Source organism: Castor canadensis, chromosome 10 (genome assembly GCF_047511655.1).
Source record: "Castor canadensis chromosome 10, mCasCan1.hap1v2, whole genome shotgun sequence".
Classification (NCBI taxonomy): domain Eukaryota; kingdom Metazoa; phylum Chordata; class Mammalia; order Rodentia; family Castoridae; genus Castor; species Castor canadensis.
The window spans coordinates 39,647,400-39,664,228 of NC_133395.1; positions in this window are offsets into that span (position 1 = coordinate 39,647,400).

Sequence of the window (16,829 nt, forward strand, 5' to 3'; positions counted from 1 at the left end):
ATTTCTCCATTGTATATTTTTAGCTCCTTTGTCAAAGATAAGTTGCTTATAGTTGTGCGGCTTCATATCTGGGTCCTCTATTCTGTTCCACTGGTCTTCATGTCTGTTTTTGTGCCAGTACCATGCCATTTTTATTGTTATTGCTTTGTAATATAGTTTGAAATCAGGTATTATGATACCTCCTGCATTGTTCTTTTGACTGAGTATTGCCTTGGCTATTCGTGGCCTCTTGTGTTTCCATATAAATGTAACAGTAGATTTTTCAATCTCTTTAATGAATGTCATTGGAATTTTGATGGGAATTGCATTAAACATGTAGATTACTTTTGGGAGTATCGACATTTTTACTATGTTGATTCTACCAATCCATGAGCATGGGAGATCTCTCCACTTTCTATACTCTTCCTCAATCTCTTTCTTCAGAAATGTATAGTTTTCCTTGTAGAGGTCTTTCACATCTTTTGTTAGGTTTATACCTAGGTATTTGATTTTGTTTGAGGCTATTGTAAATGGAATTGTTTTCATACATTCTTTTTCCGTTTGCTCATTGTTAGTGTATAGAAATGCTAATGATTTTTCTATGTTGATTTTATATCTTGCTACCTTGCTATAGCTATTGATGATGTCTAGAAGCTTCTGAGTAGAGTTTTTTGGGTCTTTAAGGTATAGGATCATGTCATCTACAAATAGGGATATTTTGACAGTTTCTTTACCTATTTGTATTCCTTTTATTCCTTCTTCTTGCCTAATTGCTCTGGCTAGGAATTCCAGTACTATGTTGAATAGGAATGGAGATAGTGGGCATCCCTGTCTGGTTCCTGATTTTAGAGGGAATGGTTTTAATTTTTCTCCGTTAAGTATAATGCTGGCTGTGGGTTTGTCATATATAGCTTTTATAATGTTGAGGAACTTTCCTTCTATTCCTAGTTTTCTTAGAGCTTTTATCATGAAATGATGTTGGATCTTATCAAAGGCTTTTTCTGCATCTATTGAGATGATCAAGTGGTTTTTGTCTTTGCTTCTGTTAATGTGGTTTATTACGTTTATTGATTTTCGTATGTTGAACCACCCCTGCATCCCTGGGATGAAGCCTACTTGGTCGTGGTGAATAATCTTTTTGATGTGTTGCTGAATTCAGTTTGCCATTATTTTCTTGAGGATTTTTGCATCAATGTTCATTAAGGAGATTGGCCTATAGTTCTCCTTTTTGGAGGTGTCTTTGCCTGGTTTTGGGATAAGTGTAATCCTGGCTTCATAAAATGTGTTTGGCAGTTTTCCTTCCCTTTCTATTTCATGGAACAGTTTAAGGAGGGTTGGTATCAGTTCTTCTTTAAAGGTCTGATAGAATTCAGCAGAGAATCCCTCAGGTCCTGGACTTTTCTTTTTGGGGAGACTCTTGATTGCTGCTTCAATTTCATTTTGTGTTATAGATCTATTCAGGTGATTAATTTCCTCTTGGTTCAGTTTTGGATGATCATATGTATCTAGAAATCTCTCCATTTCTTTTAGATTTTCAAATTTATTTGAATATAGGTTCTCAAAGTAGTCTCTGATGATTTCCTGGACTTCCATGGTGTTTGTTGTTATCTCCCCTTTTGCATTCCTAATTCTACTAATTTGGGTTTTTTCTCTCCTCATTTTAGTCAGGTTTGCCAGGGGTCTATCGATCTTGTTTATTTTTTCAAAGAACCAACTTTTTGCTTCATTAATTCTTTGTATGGTTTTTTTGGTTTCTATTTCATTGATTTCAGCTCTTATTTTTATTATTTCTCTCCTTCTATTTGTTTTGGGATTTGCTTGTTCTTGTTTTTCTAGTACTTTGAGATGTATCATTAGGTCATTGATTTGGGATCTTTCAGTCTTTTTAATATATGCACTCATGCGTATAAACTTACTTCTCAAGACTGCCTTAGCTGTGTCCCATAGGTTCCAGTAGGTTGTGTTTTCATTTTCATTGACTTCCAGGAACTGTTTAATTTCCTCTTTTATTGCATCGATGATCCACTCTTCATTAAGTAATGTGTTATTTAGTTTCCAGCTGTTTGCATGTTTTTTGTCTTTACTTTTGTTGTTGAGTTCTACTTTTACTGCATTGTGGTCAGATAGTATGCACGGTATTATTTCTATTTTCTTATATTTGCTGAGGCTTGCTTTGTGCCCTAGGATATGATCTATTTTGGAGAAGGTTCCATGGGCTGCTGAGAAGAATGTATATTGTGTAGAGGTTGGATGAAATGTTCTGTAGACATCTACTAGGTCCACTTGATCTATTGCATATTTTAGATCTTGGATTTCTTTATTGAGTTTTTGTTTAGATGACAAAAACTCAGATCTCAAACTTTAGATAATGGAGTGTTAAAATCTCCCACAACCACTGTGTTGGAGTTTATATTTGCTTTTAGGTCTTTCAGGGTATGTTTGATGAAATTGGGTGCATTGACATTGGGTGCGTACAGATTGATGATTATTATTTCCTTTTGGTCTATTTCCCCTTTTATTAGTATGGAATGTCCTTCTTTATCTCATTTGATCAATGTAGGTTTGAAGTCTACTTTGTCAGAGATAAGTATTGCTACTCCTGCTTGTTTTCGGGGGCCATTGGCTTGGTAAATCTTCTTCCAGCCTTTCAGCCTAAGCATATGCTTATTTCTGTCGGTGAGATGAGTCTCCTGTAAGCAACAAATTGTTGGATCTTCTTTTTTAATCCATTTTGTCAAACGGTGTCTTTTGATGGGTGAATTAAGTCCATTAACATTAAGCATTAGTACTGATAGGTATGTGGTGATTCCTGCCATTTAGTTATCTTAGTTGTTTGAAGGTTTGATTGTGTGTACCTAATTTGATGTTACTCTCTACTGTCTTGCTTTTTCTTATCCTGTGGTTTGGTGCTGCCTGCCTTTTCATGGTTAAGTTGGGTGTCACTTTCTGTGTGCAGGATCCCTTGCAGAATCTTTGGTAATGGTGGCTTTGTAGTCACATATTGTTTTAGTTTCTGCTTATCATGGAAGACTTTTATTGCTCCATCTATTTTGAATGATAGCTTTGCTTGGTAGACTATCCTGGTGTTGAAGTTATTTTCATTCAGTGCCCGGAAGATCTCACCCCACACTCTTCTTGCTTTTAATGTTTCTGTTGAGAAGTCTGCTGTGATTTTGATGGGTTTACCTTTGTATATTACTTGTTTTTTCTCTCTTACAGCCTTCAATATTCTTTCCTTAGTTTCTGAACTTGTTGTTTTAATGATGATATGTCATGGAGTAGTTCTATTTTGATCTGGTCTGTTTGGTGTCCTGGAGGCCTCTTGCATTTGTATGGGAATATCTTTCTCTAGATTTGGGAAATTTTCCGTTATTATTTTGTTGAATATATTACGCATTCCCTTCACTTGCACCTCTTCTCCTTCTTCGATGCCCATGATTCTCAAGTTTGGTCTTTTGATGGAGTCAGTGAGTTCTTGCATTTTCTTTTCACAGGTCTTGAGTTGTTTAATTAATAGTTCTTTGGTTTTTCCTTTAATTATCATTTCATCTTCAAGTTCTGAGATTCTGTCTTCTGTTTGTTCTATTCTGCTGGATTGGCCTTCCGTTTTGTTTTGCAGTTCTGTTTTGTTCTTTTTTCTGAGGTTTTCCATATCCTGGTTGTTTTCTTCTTTATTGTTGTCTATTTTTGTCCTGAGTTCATTTATCCATTTATTCATTGTGTTCTCTCTTTCACTTTGGTGTTTATAGAGTGCTTCTATGGTTTCCTTTATTTCTTCTTTTGCTTTTTCAAATTCTCTATTTTTATTGTCTTAGAATTTCTTGAGTGTCTCCTGTACACTTTGGTTGACCCTATCCAGTATCATCGCTATAAAATTCTCATTGAGTACTTGTAGTATGTCTTCTTTTAAATTATTCTTGTGGGCTTCATTGGGTCCTTTGGCATAGTTTGTCTTCATTTTGTTGGAGTCTGGATCTGAGTTTCTGTTCTCTTCATTCCCCTCTGGTTCCTGTACTAATTTTTTGCTGTGGGGAAATTGGTTTCCCTGTTTTTTCTGTCTTCCCGGGTTCAATACCTTAATAGGGACAATGTTCCTTGTCTTAAGACCATGCTGGATATCACCCTGCCTAATTGCCCTGGTATTATGGTCTTTATCAAGATGATGCTCTTTGACCCAGAAGTGGTCTGAGAATTCAAGAGGGGAATGTGACAAGAAGTCAGGGAGAAGGAGGGGAAATTAATGAGTGTTACAGTGAAACAAAGCAAAAACAGAGTTGGGGAGTGTTATCTGGAGACCAAAGAAGGGTCACCTTGCCCCAGAGGTTAAATAGCCAATAAAATAACATGTGGTTTTGTATGGGACAAGCTGTTCCCCCCATTTCTGTAACATGCTCTAAATGCTATATAAGAAAAGCCCCCTTTGTTTTCAGGGCTCAGCCTTTGGACTCAAGTCCACTGACTTGCTGCTGGCTTGTTTAATAAACTTGTTTCCTGAAAGCTTTGGTACTGTCTCAGTCTCTGTCTGAGCCCTCCTGCAACATAAGTACAGTAAAATATGTTTATTACAAATTCCAAAAGAACCATCATTGATATCTAGCCACTAAGTGGGACACACCTGAAATCCTAGCAATCAGGATATTGAAGGATAAATAATGTGAGTTTGAGGCCAACCTGGGCTGCATTGTGAGACCATCTTTCAAAAAACTAAGAGTGTGTAACTACTTTCACATTTTCTACAAAAGAAGGATCAAACAAACTTTAAAGTAGGAGGGTGCAGGGTAATCTACTTGCCATCATCTTCTAGCACTGTATTATACTTGGTCAAATTCAGTAATATGAGTGTTACACTTTATGCAGAAATATATCTGTCTACTGGAAAACTAAGCTAAGCCATAGTCCCAAGATTTATCAACCAGCTTCTGTCCTACTTGTATTTTAATATCTAAATTTTCTGATTCTTTCTTTTCAAGGAAGAAGTTACCCTATTAATGTTGCTGCAGTACATCCAGTTAGTCTTAAGAGCTATCAAGTCTAATTATTGGCCCACTAGATTGTTACAGTATGACATTAAATAGAAATATCTCCTCTTCAAAACTGTGATATGTCCTGGAGGCTATTTCATATAAATGGAAATGGTTCTTGTTTGTTATAAATGCCAACCAAGTTTATCTGTAATCTTATTGTACATTATTTCCCATGCTGTGTATGGTTGATGCTATTAGGCACATCAGTTGCTTTAATCTTCAGTCTTATGCTCCTAGCCTCCATGTACCAACTATCGTTCTTATGTTCAGATGACATGGTGGAATTAGAAAAGAAGTTAGTGAGAGCCAAAGCTGTCACTTTTATGATTACCTTGATCATAACAGTGACCTCTTACTACTTCCTAGATTTCTGTATTCTGTGCTTTTATTACAGAGAAGAGAAGAGGAAGTTTCACAAATTCACATTTAAAATACCCAATTAAAACTGAGTGAAGGGTAGACTTAGCTTAAGTCCAATTAGAAAATAATAAAGACAGACTCCTCATTTTCTATATAGTAGCCACCTCAGTTAGAACTCTGGCTAGGCAACACAATCTCAGATGATTTTTCTCCAGTGACATTTTCCAATTTATAAATTAATTAAAAATGTGTCATTACCCAACACAGTATTACTGTATACTGTAAGCTAAAGTACCCCTTCATCTTAATCAGTGAATATTGACAGCCCTATCTTGTAATTACTAATGCCCTCAGGTCTATATCATTAAAAAGGGCCTTGGATGTCACAGCAAGGTGTTGACTGAGGCCATTCCAGTCTTTCATTCAGTTGTTTTACATTCCCATGATTTTCAATGAGGTGGTAATTAAGCTTAATTTTCAATTATTTTTCACTTCAAGTTTAAATCTGCATAACTATATGGAATATCTCTAAATTTGAGCTGACTTTCCAAAATTGTGAGTCTTTTAGAGGTCATAGTGTTACCCACTATGCTTTCAATTTGTTCTTTCCCTGTTCCCTTTTTTGAAACCTACATAACCATGTCCAATTATCAATTTTACTAAAATCTTGTCTTCTTGGAATTTTTTATTTTTCCATTTTACAATATCTTTAGATATGAATCTATTTTCTCCAAATTTCATTGTTGTGTTTTATTTGATATAGTATTTTTAAGAATTTTTGCAACTTTATGCCAAGAGCAAGGAGGAAGACATTATTTTGTTCTATTGCCTTTCATCCATCCACCTGTCCACAAAACAATTCATGCTATAGGTTCCATAGGAGTAAAAGACAGTAATAAAGCTTCCATCAATAAATAATGTTAAAAAGATCAAACTGTTTTTAAAAAATCACTTGAATTATATTAATTATCCAACAAGAAAATGTAGCTATCCACAAAATAAGTAGTCAATAACAATCAAACAACAGAAACCAATACCAGACAGGAATATGGTAGATGGTAATCTTTTCTGGAGGAGACCTGAGAGTCTAGACATAGGCTCTCAATTCTCTTTCTCTACAACTATGAGAAGAGTTTATATGTAACAGGTGATCAGTCACTATTGAAGGAAACATTTTACATCATCTCAGGGTAAGTAATTCAGTGTTGGGCAGTCTCAGTTTTTTATACCTGGTTGGGCATACAGTAGGAAAAGAAGAGAAAATATGGCTAATTTATGCTTTTCAAATATATGCCAGATATCCACAAATCCCAGAAATATTTACAGTAACCATTCAAAATATTATATTAGTTTCATGTTACAGCATTTTTGAAAAAGAAACTTCTGGGTTATCTACCAGGTAGTAAATGTCATTGGAGTGTTTACTAAGGGATCTAGACATTGTAAACTGTCTACTAAGCTATATGTATCAGCTATCCAAAATTCTAAAATTCAAAGGAGTTTAAACTCCACAACAACGAGTTGAGTTATGTGCTGTCTATATATTGCAATATTATTTCAATACCTTAAAAGCTGTGATTTGTGTAGCATTTCTTTCTTACCACTGGAAGGGAACATAGAATGGACTTAATTATTTTTAACATAATCAAAGAAAATTACTTAAATACAGATGTTTCTTCATCAGTTTATGTTTACTTTAGAAGCCATAACCTAATAGAAATAAAAGTCATTATGAAGCCAGAGAAAATAGTAGAATATGTATTTCACATAACATGTGAAATACATTAGGGAGTAGTCACAGCTATGTCAAACAATTATAAATAAACTATAGAATAATAAAAATATAATTACTGTGTAAGTTTTCTGAGACAGAACAGAATATTGCAGTCTGAGTAGCTTAAATAATCAAAAATTGTTTTCACATTAATAGAGGTTAGAATTCTAAGATTAAGTTATTGGGGGTTGGGTTTCTTCTGAGGCATTTCCCTTTGCTTCTCCTTAGGTCCTCACATGTTACATCCCTCAGGTGAACGTCTGGTGCCAACTTGTATGTCCAATCTCCTCATTATTTAAGTACATCAGTCAGATTGGATCAAGATGCCCTGTAATGTCCTTGGTTCAGTTTAATTACCATTTTAAGATCTCTTGTCTCCATATAGGATCACATACTGAAGTGTTGGATTTTAGTACTTCAACATGTGATTTTTTTTTATTGTTGTGCTGCTTGAGGGAACATTGTGACATTTAGAAAAGTTCTTACAAAATATCAGATATATCTTAGATTCACTCCCTCCACCATTCTTCTTTATCTCTTCTACCCCCATTCCTGGAATAGTTTCAACAGCTTTAATTTTTCCATTTACATACATGTGTGCACAGTATTTGCACAATATTCCACATGTGAATTTTGAGAAAACACAATTTAGCCAATAGCAGCTATTTTATCCTATCCAAGCATACCAAACCCAGTTATAACATATCCACATACAACTATGAGACTATTTGAATTTCTGTTCCTCTGGTGCAAATATTATGAGATCAATGTTATTCTTAATCTTGGAGTAGAGTTCATTAATAATGTAATTTATGTAAATCATAAAAAAATTTTAATGCATCTCTTTGGAGCTAAAATCATGAAGGTGTTACTTTGCCTTTCTTTCTAAAAAATTACTTTTGTTATCAATTTTTGTGCTATTTAAACACTATTTCAATAAATTCTGATTATAGTCATATGAAGTAATGAGTTTTGGCTTTCCTATTAACTCCATTGTACCAGAAAATGCCTTTGACTAAAATGATGACACTTGATACAAAATACCACTAAATAAGAATTATTCAAAATTAGCATTAACACTTTAGTGTTTTATTTCTGAATACTAGTTGACGTTATAATGTACAACATGTTTCATTTAATCCTTTTGTTTATATCAATGTACCTTTGCATGACTAGCGTGAATAGAGATAGTGATGTTAATAGATTTAAGATGTGGTTTTAATGAGGTGGTACTGAGAATGATGCAGATGAAGGAAACAATGATAGAAAAGGCAGATGATAGAATTTATTATAATAACTGTAAAATATTATTTGTTTATAGAGACACATTAATTCAGGGTGTATCATAATACTTCAATCAAAATTTTAATAATTATTTCATTTTGACAAAAAGAGACTTGTCTGATTCCTCTAAATATCTCCTTACAAAAATGTATAGATAACTAAAACTTGCCTATTTCCATATTGAAGTTTGAAAGTTTATAGTTTTATTTCTGAATCTCCATTTTTGTAGTACTGGAGTTTGGCATTTGGTATTTCTTTCTGTGCATTTCAATACTAACACTAAATTTTATGTTTATGCTTCATTAACTTTAAAATTGGCTATTTCATATACAGAAAATATATAATCATAGAACCTTGTGTCAGCTACTCAGATTAGAATAGATTATAACATTAGTCTCTTCAATTCTCTGTTTCCCTTAGATAGTTCTGTGAAGAACCAAAAGTGTGTCCCATTCAGTTGAAGTCTTTTGCTCTCTCTCATCTCAGTAGTCTGTTTCAGATGTCTCTGTGCTTTTTTGCCATCATTTAGAAATACTTTTTATCAACAATGCATGTGTACATACATGTTTTAAATTATCTATACATAATGCAATTTTTCCTGAAAGTTGAAAGCGTTTTTAGACATATCCATGCTCATAAATGATTAATCAGTTAATTCTGTATAATTGCTATTTAATACTGTGTGGTATAATTGATGACTGGCCCATATATAACTAAAAGACAACATTTATCATTGCTAAGTTTTTACTGCATAGAATTCATCCACTAGCTCATTATAATTTAACATGAGACACCAAATAATAACACCCATCCCATCCACATTGAAATGTGCATATTCTGTAGATGATAAAACTGCAAAGCACTCTACAACCCAAGCTTGTGATTGGGAGTTACTCCCTAAACATCAGCATTGTCTTTCAATAGATACTTTTAGTTTGTTCACTGGTCTATATTTGCTGGTTTCTTTTCTACAGAAACAATTGACATCACATATTTCTAACATTTTATACACAGTGCTCTAGTTTTATTAGATTTTTACAGACAGATCTATTTATTAAATAGTTTAAAAAGAAATCTCTGTGAAAGAAAAAATTTTAAAATGTGTTGTCCTTTTCTTCCATGCAGAATGTTAAAGGTTTTCTTTCAAAAATTGTGTCATTGTTATATAAACAATTCCTTGACAAGTTGCAAATTATCACAGATGTGGAAATACTATCATATTTGATTATCTGATCTGAAGCTATACTCAATTGTCTTTAAATTGTCATAGACCATTTTTTTGTCTATTTTCCATGATTTAATTTGTGAATCTAACCTAGGATTTCTTCTATGCAGAGTGGAGAAGTAGTCCCTAAACACAATTTGTGGTGCAATAAAAATTATGTATTTATTTAATCTACTTGATCCAGACTTTCTTATTCTCTAAAAAAGTAATACTTTTGAGTAAGTATATATTTAGTAAAGACTACTGTAGTGAAATCATAGTGGTTCACTGTCATTTAGAAATGAAGTCATCAGGATTTAAACTTTTCAAATAAATCTTTTTCTATACCACCATAAAATATTTTTTCTGGTCAACCGTATATATATATATATATATATATATATATATACATCTTAATTCTCATTAATTTTTGTAACTGAAATTTTAAGTCTTAAGCCAAGCTCCAGGGATTCACATGTCAGATCCAGCCACAAAACCCAACACACCAAATACAGAGAAGACTAATGTTAAAGGGCAGAGAAAGAAGGCTTTTCATGGGCATGCCACAGGAAGAAGCTAATTAAGCACTTCATCCCATCCTGGAATGCAGGCATGAACTTTAGGTTTAAATAGAGAAGTAATTGGAGCAGATGACAAATTCAATGAATAATTATTAAACAATCCTGGTCAATGTATGGCATGGTTGATCATTATTGAGGGTTCTGGAGAAGTTTTTTCTGCTGTTATCACTTGAGGCAAGCAATCTGGTTAGGATGAGCAAGTCAATGTTGTTTGGAGGGCGGTCTGTTCTGTTAAGGCTCTGCTGCTCCATTCTTTGGGAGAAAAACCATGACTCTTCTACATACCCTTCCCAAGCAGCTGGAGTTAACCAGCACATGCTATCATGCCTGATTATTCAAAGTTCTAATAACTAAACTGCGATCTTTATTTAGGCTTCACTTTTGTCTGTTTTAGCATCCAACTTAGGCTATAATATCTTCTTAAGTGTCTTTAACAATTCATTGAGCTGTACAATTGTAAATTTTCCTATGTAAATCATGCATTAAAAATTCTTCAAAGTCTGATTGTAAATATATTTAGAACGAACAAAACAAGAGATATGATTTCACTATAAGAATGCTTTATCCCCATAAGAGTTACATCATTCTTTTACCCTGGTAGATTGATGAGACCCATGATCATGGAGTCCATTTAGACTTCTCATTAAATCAGTGAAATCATACATTTCCTCTTCTTTCTTTTCAATTATATTAAGGTGAAATGCTCAGCCAGCAACTGTAAAATATGCACTGTCTTATAAGTAGCTGCAAATTTTTCAGAGACAAATATGTGGATATAGATACAAATACTGGTATTAATACATAAAGTCAGAAATTGCAGAAATATAGTAGAGATAATAATTTGCAATGAAAATTCCAGTGAAGAAAATCTATACTTAAATTACCATATACCCTACCAAACCCACATTTTAGGAAAGAATACTTTAAAACAAACTGAACTTTTCTCCTCTAAAGCATTAGAGATTTAGAGCAAGAATCACAGATATTATGCCTTGTTTTTTCTAAAAACTAATTTTTACAAGTGGCTTAACTACTAAATTATAATAAGGATATAATTGTATCATTCTCATATATTAAAGGAGTCCTGAAATACCACTAGCTATATCATATGCATAAAAATTATTACTTTTAAAACCAATATTAAAAAGTGTTACTTTGAAATGAAATGAGTTTTCCATGTTTGGGGTATTCACATAGGACTCTCGCCACCTGCTAGAGTCTACTCTTCTTGTACATATTCCATTTCTCTTGTCACCTTAGATTTCTCATTTGCACACAGTCTCAGTTTAGTATTGACCAACTAATTAAAATGTGACTTGACTGAAACATAATCCAACTAGTTTAGACGATCTTTTTGTATAATATCCTTTTCCCTTCTGTCATTGTTGGTTGAATTTCAATTAGTATAAGGATTTCTCTCTCATCTTTGAGGACTAAAGTCTCTTTACTTGTATTGACCATGTTTTATTGGTGCTTTGTATATCTTCTGCATTCAGCTTATTGTGTTGCAGAAATTCAATAGACAGTGAATACTTGTTTAGTTAATAGAAGAATGAAAGAATGAAATTGTTTATTTTCAACTTTTTTCAACAATTGAAAATAGACACCTCTATCATTATATTCAGATACTTAAAGAAAATGATTTCATTTTATTGCCTTTAGCCAAATTTAAAAAACAAATATACAATATCCAGTTAAACAAGTTAGCGTGTGTGAATTTTCTTTATAACTTGAACTTCTCAGAGCTGATACAACCATATTGACATATCTGAAGAGGGCTGACAACTACTTTACCACTGCTTCTTTACTTCTCTACTTTAATATGGACACTGCAGTTGTATTAATTCCAAGTCAAAATTGCCTTCTGACAGCCCTGTCATGACGCTGACTTATTTTCCACTTGTAGTCAACTTAAACTCCAGGTCTTTTTCACTTAAACTGTCAGACATTCACAACTCACCTGTCCTACACTTTTGCATTTGGTTTCTGAATCTAAGTAAAATCATAAATTAGGAAGTGAATTATTCAATATTACCAGTGGCTAATACTGCAGTTCTTGTTTTCTATGCAAATACACCTAGTGATACTTGTTATTGTTGAATGGAGTTTTCTTTCACTTTCTTTTCTATTTCTGTACATGGAACCACCATACTATTCATTTCTGCTTTTGCATTATCAAGGAAAATATGCTTGCTGACATTTCAAAACTGCTCAATTATTACAAGACTCTTCTGCTTCCTTGAAGAAGTCCAGGTGAAAAAAAGAGTAGTTTTCAATAATTCCCACAGGTCTATCTTTAATCTAAGGAACATTCATTGCAGATTCTGAAACCGCTCTCCTTACAACTTACATTTTTTGTTAAAGAACTGTTTTTTTAATTCTTAAAGTAATACTTTTTAATATTTGGTTTACAAAAGCAATAAATTTTATACATATGATATAACTAGTGGTATTTCAGGATTCCTTTAATATATGAGAATGATACAATTATATCCTTATTATAATTTAGTAGTTAAGCCACTTGTAAAAATTAGTTTTTAGAAAAAGCAAGGCATAATATCTGTGATTCTTGCTCTAGATCTCTAATGCTTTAGGGGGGAAAAGTTCAGTTTGTTTTAAAGTATTCTTTCTTATAATGTAGGTTTGGTAGTGTATATGGTAATTTAAGTATAGATTTTCTTCACTGGAATTTTCATTGCAAATTATTATCTCTACTATATTTCTGCAATTTCTGACTTTATGTATTAATACCAGTATTTGTATCTATATCCACATATTTGTCTCTGAAAAATTTGCAGCTACTTATAAGACAGTGCATATTTTACAGTTGCTGGCTGAGCATTTCACCTTAATATAATTGAAAAGAAAGAAGAGGAAATGTATGATTTCACTGATTTAATGAGAAGTCTAAATGGACTCCATGATCGTGGGTCTCATCAATCTACCAGGGTAAAAGAATGATGTAACGCTTATGGGGATAAAGCATTCTTATAGTGAAATCATATCTCTTTTTTTGTTTGTTTATTCTAAATATGTCTACAATCTGACTTTGAAGAATGAAGGAAGAGACAGAGGAAAAAATACTTACTATCCAAGTACTGTCTAAGCACAGGTTTGAAGATTCCTTATTATTAATGAGTATTTTGTACCTTCAGATATAGTAATGCTGAGTATTTCCATATTTTCTGGAAATATGCTTGATTAATTCTCAGTTTAAGGGAACCACAGAAGACCTGGGCAGGATAGACTTATGGAAAGTTTGGGACTTAATATTGTATTTCATGTTGATCAATCTTCTCTTTTCAAATTGCAAATGTACATGCATTATTCATACCCTAGTATGGGGATAACTCAAGGTATCCCCACCTGGCCCTCGGACCATCGATTATTGGTGGTTAGGAGTCACCAGGTTTTTCCCTTCCTTTAGGTTAATTTGAGTTTTAAAAACACCTGGAAAAGAAAAAGACACTGTCTCTGGTTCCAACTTCTACCTGATCCACCATGGCCTTCTATAACTCCTTTCCTTAATCTTTAATAATTGCTATTACCTTGGTGTCCTGTCTGGATGCTTCCACTAGGACACAAGGAATTTGGAAATCTTATGATTTGACAGCAGACCCAGTACAGTAGTTACAAATTGCCTTCTATGTAGAAATGGAGAAGTCTGTGCCTAGCTATCTTCCTCTTCTCTTTTTTCTTTTCATTTTTCTTTTCCTCAACTTAGATTTTATCTATTAACTCTCTCTGCTATGAGGACTAGGCAGCTCCAAAATAGCTTTCTTTTGCCCGTTGTCTATATTTAAGATTTTCTAATATTGACCTACCAGCCCTCAAACTTGCTACTAATACTGTTAGTGAACCTCCTAATAAGAAAATCTGTTTTTATTTTTCATTGAATTTTAAAAAATTTTTATACATATTTTACAGATTTCATCTTATACACGTATTTTAATACATGTAAAAACAGTATACTTTTATTGTATTAACTCCTTACATGTTTATAACCTTTCTTGGTCAGAAGAAAGATCAGAGTTGGAGGGTGCAAAGTGATTTACAATAAATCCAATTTGGATTTATGTGATATACTTATTTTGTAGCCCTAGATGAATCCCTTATTATAGTTGAACCTCATTTTCATTATTTTCAAAAGAAGGTAGGGTTTAATTAGCTTTTTGGTTAAAATTAAATACGCTTATTACATAATTGACATTGAAAATATGTAAATTCTATCCTGTTAAGGAAACAGACCTTAATAGCACATCCCCAGGTGTCTTTAAACTGAAGTTAATGAGGCCCTAGAACTTCAGCACTCTCATGTACAATGTCCTCTTTTTGTGCATATAATATGGTTACATGCTTTTATAAATTTGAACACATATCTATCCATGTATGCATATATTTATGTATATTTTCATAACAGTTAAGATTTATTCATCTTTCTTTTTCTGGTTTCAGTAGAGTGGTGGTGATGGTGTTCTAATAATATAGGTTCTTTGGGTGCAGTGTCTAAAATTAGAACATATTCCCAGCAGCAAGAAAAAGGAGAATAAATTGGTAAGGGAAGTACAGTAGAAAAAGAGACTTCTATTGTGAAAGAGGATTTCAGTAGAACTGAGAGTATGACCCTGACTATAAATGTAGGGTGGGCAGTTCAGATAAGGACTAACATCCCTGGAGTTTTCTGGGCCTGGGGCATTATTATTCAATAGATGAAGTTTCTAGGTGGTATAAAACTGAGATGCTCTCTTTGTGGTCCTTCCCCAAATGGTATGAAAACTGCACATTGATTTACAGGGTGTGTGAATTCATATTCCTTGGTATGGGGAGTGCACTTCATAAGGAGACTGTTAATTTATGGTCCAGTGAGTAGGCCAACCAGGGTTTTATGGGTGTGGGCCATCTAAGGTTTTTTGATTCTACCTCCTTGGAAGGGAATGGAATCACGTAGTGCAGGCATTTCCTTGTTTCTGCTTGTATTTATCTATTTGCCTGTGCTAACATTGCTATTGAAAATTTCCTTTCACAGAATCCCCTTCCTGTGCATTTGACAACAGAATGAGAATGAAAATTTACAGATTAAATTAACGGAAGTTCCACTACAACACAGTTTAGATTTAATGAATTATTTTTATATTCCAAAGATATATAGAAATCGTTTCATAGAAATGGGCTTTGAAAGTGTTTTGATGTCTAAATAAATGCCATAAATACTACTAAATTTGAAATCATTCTATGATGTAATAAGAAGGTACAAGGTCAATGGTCAAATATTGTTATGAATGTGTTATTAACTACCAAATGTCATGGAAGTGAGATAAATTTTGAAATATATGAAGTAGAAATTAATCTGTTAGAAATTATTTCAATTATCTTGCAAATTCTCTACACAATAATTTGCCATATAAAACATGTTAGGCAGAGCATCCAATGGAAAACCCAATATAAACTGAAAACATAATTTATTAAGGAATTAGAATGTTTCTATCTTTCCCCTTTTCCTACAACATGTATAGATAGATGTATGCTCATGCACACACACACACATACACACACATACACGCATACACGCCAAACACATATGCATAGATGTATATGTGTGTGCTTGAATTTTTAGACCTATAGTGGAAGAGTCAGTTTTTTCTTAGGAAAAACTAATGCTTTTCCATTTTTGACTGGCATTTGCAAAAATATTATGCATTAGGAAGCACATAGACAGATATTACAGAAAAAGCAAGTTTGTTTATTTATGAAGTCACATGTCTTCACACTGAGTCATCAAATTTTGTCTTATATTACCTATAAAATCTTGTTCTGAGTATCCAGGCAAAATGGTAATGCAAATTTGTTATTAATATCATCAAGGGCCTGTTTTCTTTTAAGTCATACATGAAAAACAAATATAAACTTTTATTCTACTGTTCTCTTTTGAGTAGACATTTGCCCCAATTATTTTGCTTAGTATTTTCATTTCAATATTATACTTCACATTAGATGTGCTTACATTTATTTTTTAAAGTTGGATTGAATTCTATAATCATTATTTATTAATTGGAATATAAGTCAAAGTAGTGAAATCCATAAGAATGCATGTGCTGCTTAGTTTTTGTCAATTTCTTGGTCAAAGACAAACTATCAAATATCTGTATCTATTTCAATGTATCTATTGATCTGATAACATATAGTTAACAGAAACGGAAATATGGAAACAAAGTCAAGCAAAATTGCACTGGTGAACAACTGTTAAGTAGGAAAGGAGACTTTAATTATTCAAGGCCATGGCAATAGGGAAGAGATTCTGGAACTCAGTCTGATTTCTTAATAACAAAATGTAGCATCATAACTTGGAACAGTGTTCTTGCTAAAGTTTGTCTCCTACCTGTAAATAGAAACCTATCCATGAAGGAAAAAAATCCTCCCTGACAATTACATTTCAAAGGGTTTAAGAAAGATACTCTTGTGTCATAGAGCTAATAGAAGTCTTTAAATCACATCTTAAAGAAACAGAGACCTAATGTAAAATGCCAAGAAAACGTGATTATTGTTTTTCTGGGTCTGGCTTATTTCCTTTAACATGATGATCTCTCATTCCATGCATTTTTCTGCAAATGAGATAATTCCATTCT